The 13,413-nt window shown below is 32.8% G+C and overlaps 1 long non-coding RNA gene across 2 annotated transcripts; it reads right to left on the bottom strand.

The window, feature by feature from the left end:
- Positions 1–1,734: 1,734 nt before the first annotated feature.
- LOC127182201 (uncharacterized) lies at positions 1,735–5,939 on the bottom strand. 2 transcript variants are annotated; one of them, XR_007829856.1, is made up of 6 exons: positions 5,918–5,939; positions 5,705–5,749; positions 5,547–5,623; positions 5,273–5,395; positions 5,098–5,181; positions 1,735–3,043 (listed from the first exon to the last, which is right to left on the bottom strand). It is a non-coding gene; the product is annotated as an uncharacterized LOC127182201 (long non-coding RNA). The 2 variants fall into 2 exon arrangements; XR_007829855.1 differs by lacking the exons at positions 5,705–5,749; positions 5,918–5,939 and having other exon boundaries at positions 5,547–5,677.
- Between the last annotated feature and the right edge of the window lie 7,474 nt (positions 5,940–13,413).

A 13,413-nucleotide genomic window follows, 5' to 3' on the forward strand; every position in this document is an offset into this window, starting at 1 on the left:
TTACTGTATTTTATTACTTTTGTTTTTCCTTTTCAGTTTTATTTCTTGTTTATCCTCCGTAGTCATAGTTTTTGCTTTTTGATCTATGTCTATCTCTTGTCTCTCCTGTCTTTGTGCGTGTCTATCGTGTTGGTTCCTGACCTGCTTCCCAGAGTCCCCCCTGTTCGCTAATTCACCATCCTCAGTGCCAGTGTGGAGCTACTCTATCCCCTGACCAGCCTGTTCTCCTGTTGTGTGCTCTGCCCTATTGTGTCTTCCTGCCTCATACTTGTGATCCCATTTTTGTTAAACTTTGTTCCTCCCATTTATTCTACATCTGGGTCTTCCCTTGCCAAATCGTGACAAATACAGATTGTTTCAATTCTCCTCTGGACCAGTCAAACGAACATGGTTGTTTTATGATTCCAGGTTGCATCACAAGTCAGATTTAGGGCTTGATGACATTAAATAAAATTTGCCAATCGCTCCTTTTAATAGAAGATCAGGATATGCCATGTCGGCATCCTCACAACGCACTGCTCTGCAAAGCTAGCACACAACTATATGAAACAAATGTCTCATGGCATAACTTTTCTTGATTTTGTCTTTTCTTCTCATCTTGTAAGATTGCAAATGCATATAATTTGCAGGCAGGTCAGTTAGGCATTTTGTTCCTAAAATAACTCTTTAAAATTAATTAATAAAGGACATAAAGATGTCCTTAATGTGACAATTATAAACTTTTTAGTACTTACAGACTCATCACGTCTCAAAAAATGTGTAAAAGAAAACATTTGATGCACTATACATGAAAAGAACAAAATAGCTGAACAACCACTAGATGGCAGCATGACGAATTATATTTTTGTTTCAAAATAAGATTCCAATTTTGAAGGCTTTACAGCTGTCGTTTAGCCAGCAATGGATGACTGGCTTAGCAGTGGCTGTAAGCACAATGATTGTGCTTCTTATTTAAAAAATTGTTGCAGTCATAGTTGTATGGAGCCAGACTGGTCTCATTAATAATTCATGCTAAAGATATGATGAACACATATGTAGCCAAACTCACATGAATGCAACATGCATTTCCATTCTAACGAAGTCATATTGCGCAAAATTGAGTCCTGCACCCTCAGGCCCTGTTTACACTAGTGTGTTTTTGTTTTAAAACGTGTTTTAAAGTGAAAATGTTCTTCGTCTACACTAGCAATTTCTCTGTCTACACTACACACCTGAAAATGCATGTCGCATGACCATTCATGCAGGTACATCTATAGATATGTATAGGTAGATGCCCTATTATTTAGATGGAGGACTCGTCTACATGCTTAGAGCGGTTGAATGATGCATCTACCTGTACAGATCTATGGGTACAACAATGAGCATGATGTTATGGTTTACACGGTCATCAAGGATACACAGAGAGAATGTGGGCAGCCATGCCATTTTCAAAAGTCTCCGTATTGGTCCGTTTACACTGAAACGCAATCCTAGAGTTTTCCTGGAGTTTTCAAACTTTAGTTTGAAACTAAAGCAGAGCTTTAGTTTCAAACTAAAACGGGGTCTGCAGCATTTTCGAAAGTCTCAGTTTTCAAGGGTCGAAAACACTAGAGTAGTGTAAATGACAGGCATAATCGTAGCAAAAGTTATGCATTTTAAAACGAAAATGCACTAGTGTAAATGCAGCCTCAGTGGGATATGATTGGTTGATCACATCTGATTAACTAAAAAGTATGATGGACCCATGTGCCCTAGTGAAAAAAAAATATGCTAAGTATACTTGCAGCCAGACTAATTGTCAGTATACTTCAAGTGTGTTACTGATTAGTTAACTTGAAGTGTGCTATTTTGGAACAACTAATTTTGTGCTAAGTATATTTTAGTTGTAATTAAATTGTAGTAAAGCATAACTGTAAGTGTATTTAGTGTACTTTTATGTGCTAAATTGGAACAACTTCAAGTATACTTAGTATACTTTAAGTAAGTATATGCTGTAAGCTAATTGCATGCTTGATTAGTGATATTAAAGTGTACTTTGTTTGTATTACAAGTATATTACAAATTAATTAAGGGTGTCTTCAAAATATACAAGAAACACACCATAAACATATTATTTTTGAGTAAAAATATGCACATTTTTTCCCCAATGCTGAATGCACTCGTTGTCAGGGTCATTAAAACAGTGTGAGTGAAATTCAATTGTTGGCCATGCAATAGTATTTACTTGGCTGTACTTGTGACATCACAAACTAGTAGCTGAACTTCCTGTCCAGTACACTGTAAATCCTAATAAGTTCAGCTTACTTAAAAAAAAGTTTGGAAACCAATTGCCTTATTTTGTTAAAGCAAACTTAAAGGTAAAACTAAAGTTAATTTAATAATCAGTTTAAAGTAAAGAAAGCAAACTCTTACAGAGTAAATTAACTAATAAATATCAAGTAGGTTTAATGTCATTTCTAGTTAACATACTCCAGGACATTTACTAATCTTACTTAAGATTTAATAGTAAGATTACTTTATTAATTCTATTTACCTAGCAGTGTTATTTTGTGTTGTGCAAACATCTTAAATGCTGTTATTCTCAACATGGATTTAATCTGCCATTTTAAGCTATGGGAACTTAAAACATTTTGTGCAATCGGTTTCCACATTTTCTTTAAGTAAACTGAACGTATTTTTATTCGTTCAACCAGCATGAAATGAACTTAATACAAGTTTGAAATTCTCAACAGTTTATTTTTGTAAAAAACTTTAAGAATATCACAATAATAAAAATTAGCTTTTAAAACATCTGTGTTCTTATAATACTCTTTACAGACTTCTTAACTAAACAGCACTTTGTTGTCATAACATTATCTGGACCCACTGGAACACTGTTAAACAATAGAGCATTTTCAGAATGGCATGCAAACAGAACAGCAAAAATAAAATACAGGCCTTTAAAACCCATCCATGACAATTCTTCCCTCCATGATTGCCTTTATTGCATCCACAATGAGGGCATGTCCTCTGGTAGAACTGTGAGCAGGTCTACAACTGCTTGACTGAAGTCTGCATCCACATCCTAAGTAGAGAAATAAAATAGGTAGAGTGTAAATTTCTTCATTTCAATACTGGAAAATGTTCTAAAAGCATATATTGACAAGGAACTTTTAATGCTTTTAATTTATAAGCAAACTGATTCATATTGATGACCAGAGTGAGTGTACAATGATCTGTGCAAACATCAAGTACAAGGAAATGTAATTAAGCTTTAAATTATGATCACCAAAGAGAGATGACGAGATTTATAGTGTGACAGTGACATTTCACAATACATGATTTAAATCAGAGCAAAAGTGTAAATTATCATTTGTGTCAACTATTACTGCATGCCTTGTCTTGGAAGTCTTGGAATATAACACACTAGTTCCATGGACTAAATGTTTTGTACATTGTTTTCAACATTATAGATGTGAATTCACAGAACTTTTTTTTTTTTTTTTACAACATGCTAAGAATGCTAAGAGCATTTTCTCTCGTGTTATGGAGTGATGGATCACACCCATCATTTACATGATTTTATCTTAAAGGGTTTGTTCACCCAAACCAAAGATTAAAATTAGCCCATGATTTACTCACCCTCAAGGCATCCTAGGTGTGTATGACTTCATTCTTTTAGACCAATCCAATCAGAGTAACATTTAAAAAATGTCCTGGCTCTTCCACGCTTTCCATGGCAATGGGCAGGTGTTTCTGTTCAACAGTTCAAAAGGAGTGCAAGAAAGTGCATCCATCCATAATAAAATGTGCCTCACACATGAATAAAGGTCTTCTGTAGTGGATTGATGCATTTTTGTAAGAAAAATATACACATTTAAAAAGTTTTAAACACTTTTCTCTCACTTCCACTAACTGTCATACGTGCAAGTCTTTCCAGGTGGATGTTGTAGGACGTTTGTGTGCATGCGCTGGTGTAAATATGCTAGTCGAAATGTAAGTTTCGACTAGCAAAGAAAAGTTTGTTTACAGGAGCAAAGGAAGCAAAGTTTCCTTACTTTAGCAAAAGAAAACCAGTCTGCTCTTGGTTTATATTGAAATCCTCCGACATTCTTCTTTATGGATCTTTGTTTTGTACTTCTAATTCGTTACTGGTGTTTCATTTCGCTCTGTCCTGTGCTTCCATGTTTGTCACTAATCACCGGCGCATACGCACACGTACATCCTACATCAGCTGCCCGGGATGGCTTCTGCCTATGACAGTTAGCGGAAGTGAGAGAAAAGTGTATAGTTTTAAATATGGACATTTTTCGTACAAAAACATATATTCGCTACAGAAGGCCTGTATTCACCTCTCGGAGCCGTGTGAGGCACGTTTTATTATGGATGGACGCATTTTACTGCACTTCATTAAACTGTTGAACAGAAACAGCCACCCACTGACATTATAAAGCTTGGAAGAGCCAGGATATTTTTTAATATAACTCTGATTGTATTGGTCTGAAAGAAGAAAGTCATATACAATAGGGCTGTACGATAAATTGCATGCGATTGTCATGCGCATCTTGTCAGTAAAGACTGTTATGTGATTACACAGAGCCTTAGTTCACTGACAAGCTATGCAATATCGCGTTCATACGCGCAGGTGAATCGCATTCGATTATGAACGCGATATTGCATAGCTTGTCAGTGAACTAAGGCTCTGTGTATTAAATTCCGCTCCATCTGAATGCATGTGATAGAGATTTACTACTAATCACAGAACCATCTTCACTGTCGAGATGCACATGACAATCACATGTGATTTATCGTGCAGCCCTAATATACACCTAGGATGCCTTGAGAGTGAGTAAATCATGGGCTAATTTCCATTTTTGGGTGAACTAGGCTCTTTATTTCAAGAAGTTTATTTCAAAGTGTGTAATGATGTTTGTGATCACTCAACACAATTTCACGAATTTAAAGCATTTACACCAATTTCAGTAATAAACTGTTTCACAAAAGACAAATATAGCATCTACTGCAAAACTAAAAAAAAAAAAAAAAATACACAGAACCTTTGACAATTTTTCATAACCAGAACTATATTCATATTGAATAAAACAAAATGATGAGAGCAGAAAATCCAGTAATACTTACGAAACACATCCTGTAAAATTCCTGTGGGTCATCCTCCAGGATGACTGAAAGGCCCTGAAGTACTGCAGTGGAAACATCAGATGACTATGAAAAAATAGAGACAGGCTAAGGATAACAATCATAAGCAAATCATGATTTAAAGATGACAACTACAGTCAACATGATAAAGAAATACCTTTTAATTAACTTGATGTGAAATTTAAAATCCTTTTTTCTAGAAAATGTCAAAAGTGCAGAGTCTGTGTCCAGTGCTGCGCAGAACTCAGATCCGAGATATGCAACTGAATCCTGCAAAGATCTAAGAACAAACATTAAGTGGCTATTGACATTTTGAAGGACACAATCCATAAACACACTTTTTGAAAAGGAATAGGGTTTTGAAAATTTTGGAAATGAAAAAAAAAAAACAGGTTCACCCAAAAATAAAAATTAGCTATTAATTTACTCACCCTTACACCACCCAAGATGTTCATGAGTATTTTTCTTCAGCAGAACAGCAAAGAAGATTTTTAGCTGAAAATGTGGCCTTTGGTGATTGATAAAATTTAAGTCAGAGACTGTCCATTTTTGGAGGGAAAAAACATATCAAGGAGCAAAAAATTAATACCTGTTGTTTCTGATGATATACTGAGGTTTTATCAAGATGATCGATCTGTGGAAGAAAATGAAATAAATGCTTTTAAGTCTCATTTACTGCATTCATCTTATATTTATCTAAGTAGATCCTCTCTGCAAAGTATAAAACACAAATGTAAAGAATGTCTGTTACGTCACAAACATAGCACTTGTAACAAACATAAACTAAAGCATCTGAACTTACATTTCCACTGTACAGCAGTCATCAGCTGGTATTCTAAAATAATAAAAAAGTGTTATCCATCAATCAAAAATCAGTGAACAATGAACAAACAAAACCAAATGTATAGAGTATTTTTTTCTTATGTAATGTAAATGGAAACATCTGGTATTTTAAAACTAAGATCGTTAACTTACATTTAAATAAGTTTCAATGTTATATATACTCTGCTTGAGGAGGTGGGGGTGATGGGTCTGCTAAAGACTCGTTGACAATCTCAGAATGCGTGTTGTTTGTTACTGCCTGCACATTACCGTAATTATCATACTAAGCACGCATACTATTTTCGTCGCAACCAGGTATTTCTAACAAATAATGCTACGGCTTGACTACAGTTTAGCACTCATAGTTGCTTTCAAAATCGCCGTGTCAAGTTAAAAAGAGTTATTTTAAAAGAACCCGTCTGAAGATGTAGCGTTCTTTTCCATCCGTTTGTACACTGGGTGCGGTAAAGTTGGTTTTATGTTGGACATTCGTTTAGACATTCGATCTTTACTTAAGCATTAATTTTTATGTAATCGAATAATAGTCATGGATCATGCTGTATCTCGTTCAGATCACGTTTAAAAGCACAATATCAAAATTAATACTAATATTATTCGACGATGTAACTGTTTAATGCATCTGAAGTGAAAAAGTCCTCACAACGATCCTCACTTGCGCACGTCAAGTTAGGGAGCGTCTCAAAAGTGCAAACTCCACTTATAACCTTGGTTACATATGTGCATTTTCCATAAAAAAGCATTAATGCCGTGATCCTTTTACATGTGTAGTTTATGTTAGCAAATTTATTACGTGCAGATAAGGATGATTGGTAGATTTTAAATTATTAATGTATCTGTTATGAATATGTAGCCTGAGAAAACTGCGTTTTGGTTGTTTTATCTGAATGGCTCAAATCACCTACAATGTATTTAAACATACATGCAGCATTAAATTAATATATATATATATATATACACACACACACATCTATTATACATTGTTGAAATTTTAAATTCTATTTAACTTCCCAATGATGTCACACCAGTTGTAAAATCTTTACACAATCATGACACACATCATACACGACTTGGATTTTGGAAGAATGATTTTGTGTATTTTTAATGAATTTTTCAAATATTCAAATCTATTTAACTTCCTGGTCATGTGACCCGATGATGTCACACCAGTTGTAAAATCTTCACACAATCATGACACACATCATACACAATTTGGATTTTGGAAATATGATTTTGTGTATTTTTGGTGAATTTTTCAATTATTCAAATCTATTTAACTTCCTGGTCATGTGACCCGATGATGTCACACCAGTTTTAAAATCTTCACACAATCATGACACACATCTTACACCACTTGGAATTTGGAAATATGATTTTGTGTATTTTTAATGAATTTTTCAAATATTCAAATCTATATAACTTCCTGGTCATGTGACCCGATGATGTCACACCAGTTGTAATATCTTCACACAATCTTGACACACATCTTACACCACTTGGAATTTGGAAATATGATTTTGTGTATTTTTAATGAATTTTTCAAATATTCAAATCTATTTAACTTCCTGGTCATGTGACCTGATGGTGTCACACCTGTTGTAATATCTTCACACATTCCTGACACACATCATACATGACTTGGATTTTGGAAATATGATTTTGTGTATTTTTAATGAATTTTTCAAATATTCAAATCTATATAACTTCCTGGTCATGTGACCTGATGATGTCACACCAGTTGTAAACCAGATGTCACACTGCATGTATTTGATAAAAAAATACAGAAAAAAACAGTAATACTACAAAATGTCATTATAATACAAAATAATAGTTTTTATTTCAGTATACTTTAAAATATCTTAAGTAGTCTTAAATAAGAGCTTAAATATCTTAAATAGTCTTGAGTATCACATAATCCTTCAGAAATCATTCTAATATGCTGATCTATTATAAGATGTTGGAAGCAGTTGTGCTGCCAAATATTTTTTGGAACCTGTGATTATTTTTTCAAAATTATTTTATGAATAACAAGTTAAAAAGAACAGCATTTATTGAAAATATTATTTTTTTCTAACAATGTAAATCTATGCTATCACTTTTAATTAATTTCACATCCTTTGTGAAAAAAAGTATTAATTTCTGTTTTTTTTAAAAAAAAGAAAGAAAGAAAGAAAGAAAGAAAAAGAATAAAAATTTACTGACCCCAAACTTTTGAACAGTATTGTAAAGTCAAGTGTTAGTCAAATAATCCTGAGAAACAGTCTCACAGGTTCCAAAAAAATATTAAGCAGCACAACTGTTTTCAACATTGATAATAAATCAGCATATAACAATGATTTCTGAAGGATCATGTGACACTGGAGACTGGAGTAATGATACTGAAAATTTAGCTTTGCATCACAGGAATACATTATATTTTAAAGTATATTAAAATAAAAACCTTTATTTTATATTGTAATAACATTTTGCGATATTACTGTTTGTTTCTGTATTTTTAATCAAATAAATGCAGCCGTGATGAGCATTTAAAAACCATTAAAAATCGTATTGATCCCAAATGTTTGAGCGGCAGTGTATGTCTGCACAGCAATATTAACAATCCAGGGTCTTTCAGTCCAGATGAAGTGCCAAGTTCTTCAACAAAGTCCCCTTTTTTTCTTTTTTTTTTTTTTGCTTTTAAGTTTGTAGTGAACAGAATAGATTAACTCAAAAAAAGTGTTTCGTTCTAAGTTTAAACTCTATGTAATTCAATTACATACAAATTTTCCATCCATTTAAATTACATAGATTTAATATAATCATATTAATAAACTTAATGTGATTCAGATACATCAGTCATACGTGAATGAAACAGGTAAAGTTTATGTAATAGTTCCCAGTGTTAAACAAACCCTGCTCAGTGTTCATGTGTTTCCACACTACAGTGTTCAAGTAGCATTGACACAGTGTTGGAGTTAAGGAGATCATTATGTCACGATTGACCAATAATGATCAACACCTGCTGTTTACAAGCAGAATCACAGAAGGAAAGAGAAACATAAGACTTCAGCCACAGTTGAAGAAGAAATCAACTGAAATAAAACAAGACATTAAATCTCCCAAGATCTGATTAAACAAACAGTTTTACCAGTTTCACTCATTATTAACCAGATTGACTTTATTTCTGTCAGAGGTCTTGAGAAACTCTTATTGAGATTTAACAGAGGTTGTTTTTTTTTTTCATTTGAAATCACCATCAAGGAGACCAGTGTTTCCTTTTGTTGGGCTTTTGAACCTTGATATGTTGGTGTTTGTAATGTGCTGGTTGCTTTAATTGTTTATTTATAGAAAGCACATTTAGTGAAGTCAAGAGAAAAAAAGATAGATGAAATTCAATTTCTGAGTATATGGATGTTGTATTGCTTAAGCAGTATTTATAGTTTCATATCTAGCTGTATTGTGTAAGTCAGATAATCTGAATAAATATAAGTCACTTTATGCACAAAATGTTTTCATCTGCAGCAACAGAAAGACCACAGACAGCAAGAATCTGCATATGAATCTCAACAATGGTAACAGTCAACAGCTGCATGCTGGGAGTCATGGGTGAGGTTTGTACTCTGCTGCTACCCAGCATGCAGCTGTTGAATGTCACCATTGTTGAGATTCATATGCTGAGTCTTGATGTTTGTGTGTGTCTAAGTGATGCTGTAGATTTTAAGCTTTTGTGCATAAGATGGACATCCATAAAAATTCATACAGCTATTGAAAATTTCTTGAAACTCCATGAGATTGGTGAATTAGGCCACTGGATGATGATTAGCACACGGTCAATAAAAATTAACCAAGAAATGTCTAACCAGACTTTTTTCTTGGCTTCTTTTTGCTATAAAAAAAAAAGTGCTCTACAAACACAATTACAGCAGCCAAAAAAAAATTCAAGGATCAAGAGCCCAACTGAAGTAAACCCTGATCGCCATGACGGTGAGGTCAAATAAAACGTTTTTTTTTTTTTTTTTTTTTTTTTTTTTTGGTTAATAAATAAAACATCTAAACCTCTGTTTAGACGTTCTCAAATAATATTTGTGGATATACGACAGAAATCAAGTCAAACTGTAATATTGTTTGTGGAGTTGTTTAATCAGAGATTTAATGAAAGACACTGTTTACCTTTATAAACATTTTACAAAGATCCAATGAGTGACAGAGATTGGAGGGGAAAAAAGATCTCTTAAAAGCATGTGCAAAAACTGCATGTGGCACTGCATCAGCAACAATCGCAAACTCTTTTGGACTAACAGGAATTCCATGCTTATCTAAGAACTCCATTTTGAAAGATTGAGATGCAAAAATACCATTAAAAAAAAAAGAAAAAAAAAAAGAGATTTGTGTTTATACAGTACATTCTTTTTATTCCAGATTAGATATGAGGTGTAAAATTGTGTTTAAAAATTAGGTTCCAAGCTAATAACATTTGCATATGCAAAAATATCAGATTTGATATGGATTTTCATCATGCTTTAATTACACATTAATAAAAAACTTAAACCACCTAGTTTGGAAAAAAATAATAATAATAATAATAATAACATTAGGGATCACATTCCATATAGATGACAGCTCATTGATACAGTTCTTTATCCAATTTATTATTATTTATTATTATTATAAAGGCATAATGTGTGTCAGGATTGTGTGAAGATAATACAACAGGTGTGACATTTTTGGGTGACATGACCAGGAAGTTAAGTAGATTTGAATAATTTAAAAATTCACCAAAAATACACAAAATCATATTTCCAAAATCCAAGTGGTGTAAGATGTGTGTCAAGATTGTGTGAAGATATTACAACTGGTGTGACATCATCGGGTCACATGACCAGGAAGTTATATAGATTTCAATATTTGAAAAATTAATAAAAAAAAAAAAAAAAAAATCATATTTCCAAATTCCAAGTGGTGTAAGATGTGTGTCAAGATTGTGTGAAGATATTACAGCTGGTGTGACATCATCAGGTCACATGTCCAGGAAGTTATATAGATTTCAATATTTGAAAAATTAATAAAAAATACACAAAATCATATTTCCAAATTCCAAGTGGTGTAAGATGTGTGTCAAGATTGTGTGAAGATATTACAGCTGGTGTGACATCATCAGGTCACATGTCCAGGAAGTTATATGATTTCAATATTTGAAAAATTCATTAAAAATACACAAAATCATATTTCCAAAATCCAAGTGGTGTAAGATGTGTGTCAAGATTGTGTGAAGATATTACAACTGGTGTGACATCATCAGGTCACATGACCAGGAAGTTAAATAGATTTCAATATTTGAAAAATTAATAAAAAATACACAAAATAATTTTTCCAAATTCCAAGTGGTGTAAGATGTGTGTCAAGATTGTGTGAAGATATTACAACTGGTGTGACATCATCGGGTCACATGACCAGGAAGTTATATAGATTTTAATATTTGAAAAATTCATTAAAAATACACAAAATCATTTTTCCAAATTCCAAGTGGTGTAAGATGTGTGTCATGATTGTGTGAAGATATTACAACTGGTGTGACATCATCGGGTCACATGACCAGGAAGTTATATAGATTTTAATATTTGAAAAATTCATTAAAAATACACAAAATCATTTTTCCAAATTCCAAGTGATGTAAGATGTGTGTCAAGATTGTGTGAAGATTTTAAAGCTGGTGTGACATCATTGGGTCCCATGACCAGGAAGTTGGATAGATTTGTAGATTTTAATAAATCAATAAAAATACACAAAATGACTTTTCCAAAATCCAAGTTGCGTATAATGTGTTAGAAGTGTTACTGAATGTAGTACAGGTGTCATAACAACACCTGTTTCTATCATTTAAAGGAAAATGTTGGAGTACTATGTAATAACAATGTAACAATTCATATTCAAAATCACATTCACAGCTTACAATTATGTATTAATGCATTTCCATGTAATTCACACCTTTACATTTTATTAGTTTGATACTTTGGATGTTTTGGAATCTTGGAATGCATACCTTTTTTATTATTTTATGCACTTTTGAGACAGTCCCTTAATTTGCTGTGTGAATGTCTAAGGAATGTCCAAAATAAAACCAACTTTACCGCACTTGTACACTGACCGGATTGCGCACTCTCTAGCGTGAATGCGGCGGTGTCTCTGAGCTCCTCATTCGAATGTACCGCGTCCAGAATAAAATATCCTACAGCATATGCTAAGCGTTTACGAAATTAAAAACGATCTCCTCGTTTGAAGTGTTTTGTTTACTTCTCACTGAATTTTGAATTCTGCAAAACGTCACATGAAACAACCGTCGTTCAAATTACTCCTATTCTCGTAACTTATCACTAGCACGAATGGATAACATAGTAATTAATAGACAACCAGGCAGCTAATTTTACAGATATGAAGTGGACATTAAGTTAAGTGGTTTGAACAGAAATCGCTTCAAATAATGTGCAGGGTCAACCGTGTTTGAGTTCTTTGAATGGGCTAAGATGTTCCACAAAACAACATGCAACAAAGTGCATAAAATCTAACCATCATAAGGACTAGCAAGCAAAAAATGAGACTTAAATTAAAAGCTTTTACCTTGATTTTACCGAAATAGATCCTCTGCAAACACACGTTGAGTCTTCAGCCGTTGTGCTTCTGCGACGTGGGGGAGGGGCAACTGTCGCCCAGTGCGCATGCGTAACAGCATGTCTTGGACATATTGAGTAATTTTACTTAAATTTCATTAGTTATGGGAACTATCTGTTGTAATATTTCAGCAATGAAAAAAAATTAGTAAACTCAACATTTTGGTTAAAATAGAGTAAACTTACTAGTATTTTTATAGCAAGGAATACTATTTGGTTTTACAGTCTAGAACACTTTTTCTTGTGTTGGTATGGTGTGCTGTTGGTATAAAATTATAAATGCATTGATGTACATGGACCCCTCTGTGACATTGTATCAATTTATTAAAATACTTAAATCACAATTACAAGAGTAGCATTTTGTATGTATGCATACACTTCATTTAATAATGTTTTAAATGGGCTTTAAATGCATTTATCATGTTTTATTACTTTCTGTTGTAAGCATGAAGTACACTTAAAAATTACTCCAAAATGTAACTTAAAGCTAACAAGTTCTTTAATAATGTACTTTAAAAGTATACTTTCAATGCATTGTTACATTTCAGCACACAGTTAAAAATAATACTAAAATATATTTACATAAAGTGCAAATAAATACACTTTTAAAAACAAACAAAACTACATTTCAAGTATATTTTTAGAAAATATATTTTTTAGAAAATATACTAAATTACAATTATTTTAAAGTGTGTTAAAAGTTGTATTGTGAAAATAGGTAAAAGCATGGTGGTAATACACTTATAATATATTTAAAGTTAGTACAACTTTTGGTTAGTATATTTGCAATGTACTATTGAAACAGGAAATATAT

The sequence above is a fragment of the Labeo rohita genome, chromosome 19 (genome assembly GCF_022985175.1).
Source record: "Labeo rohita strain BAU-BD-2019 chromosome 19, IGBB_LRoh.1.0, whole genome shotgun sequence".
Classification (NCBI taxonomy): Eukaryota; Metazoa; Chordata; class Actinopteri; order Cypriniformes; family Cyprinidae; genus Labeo; species Labeo rohita.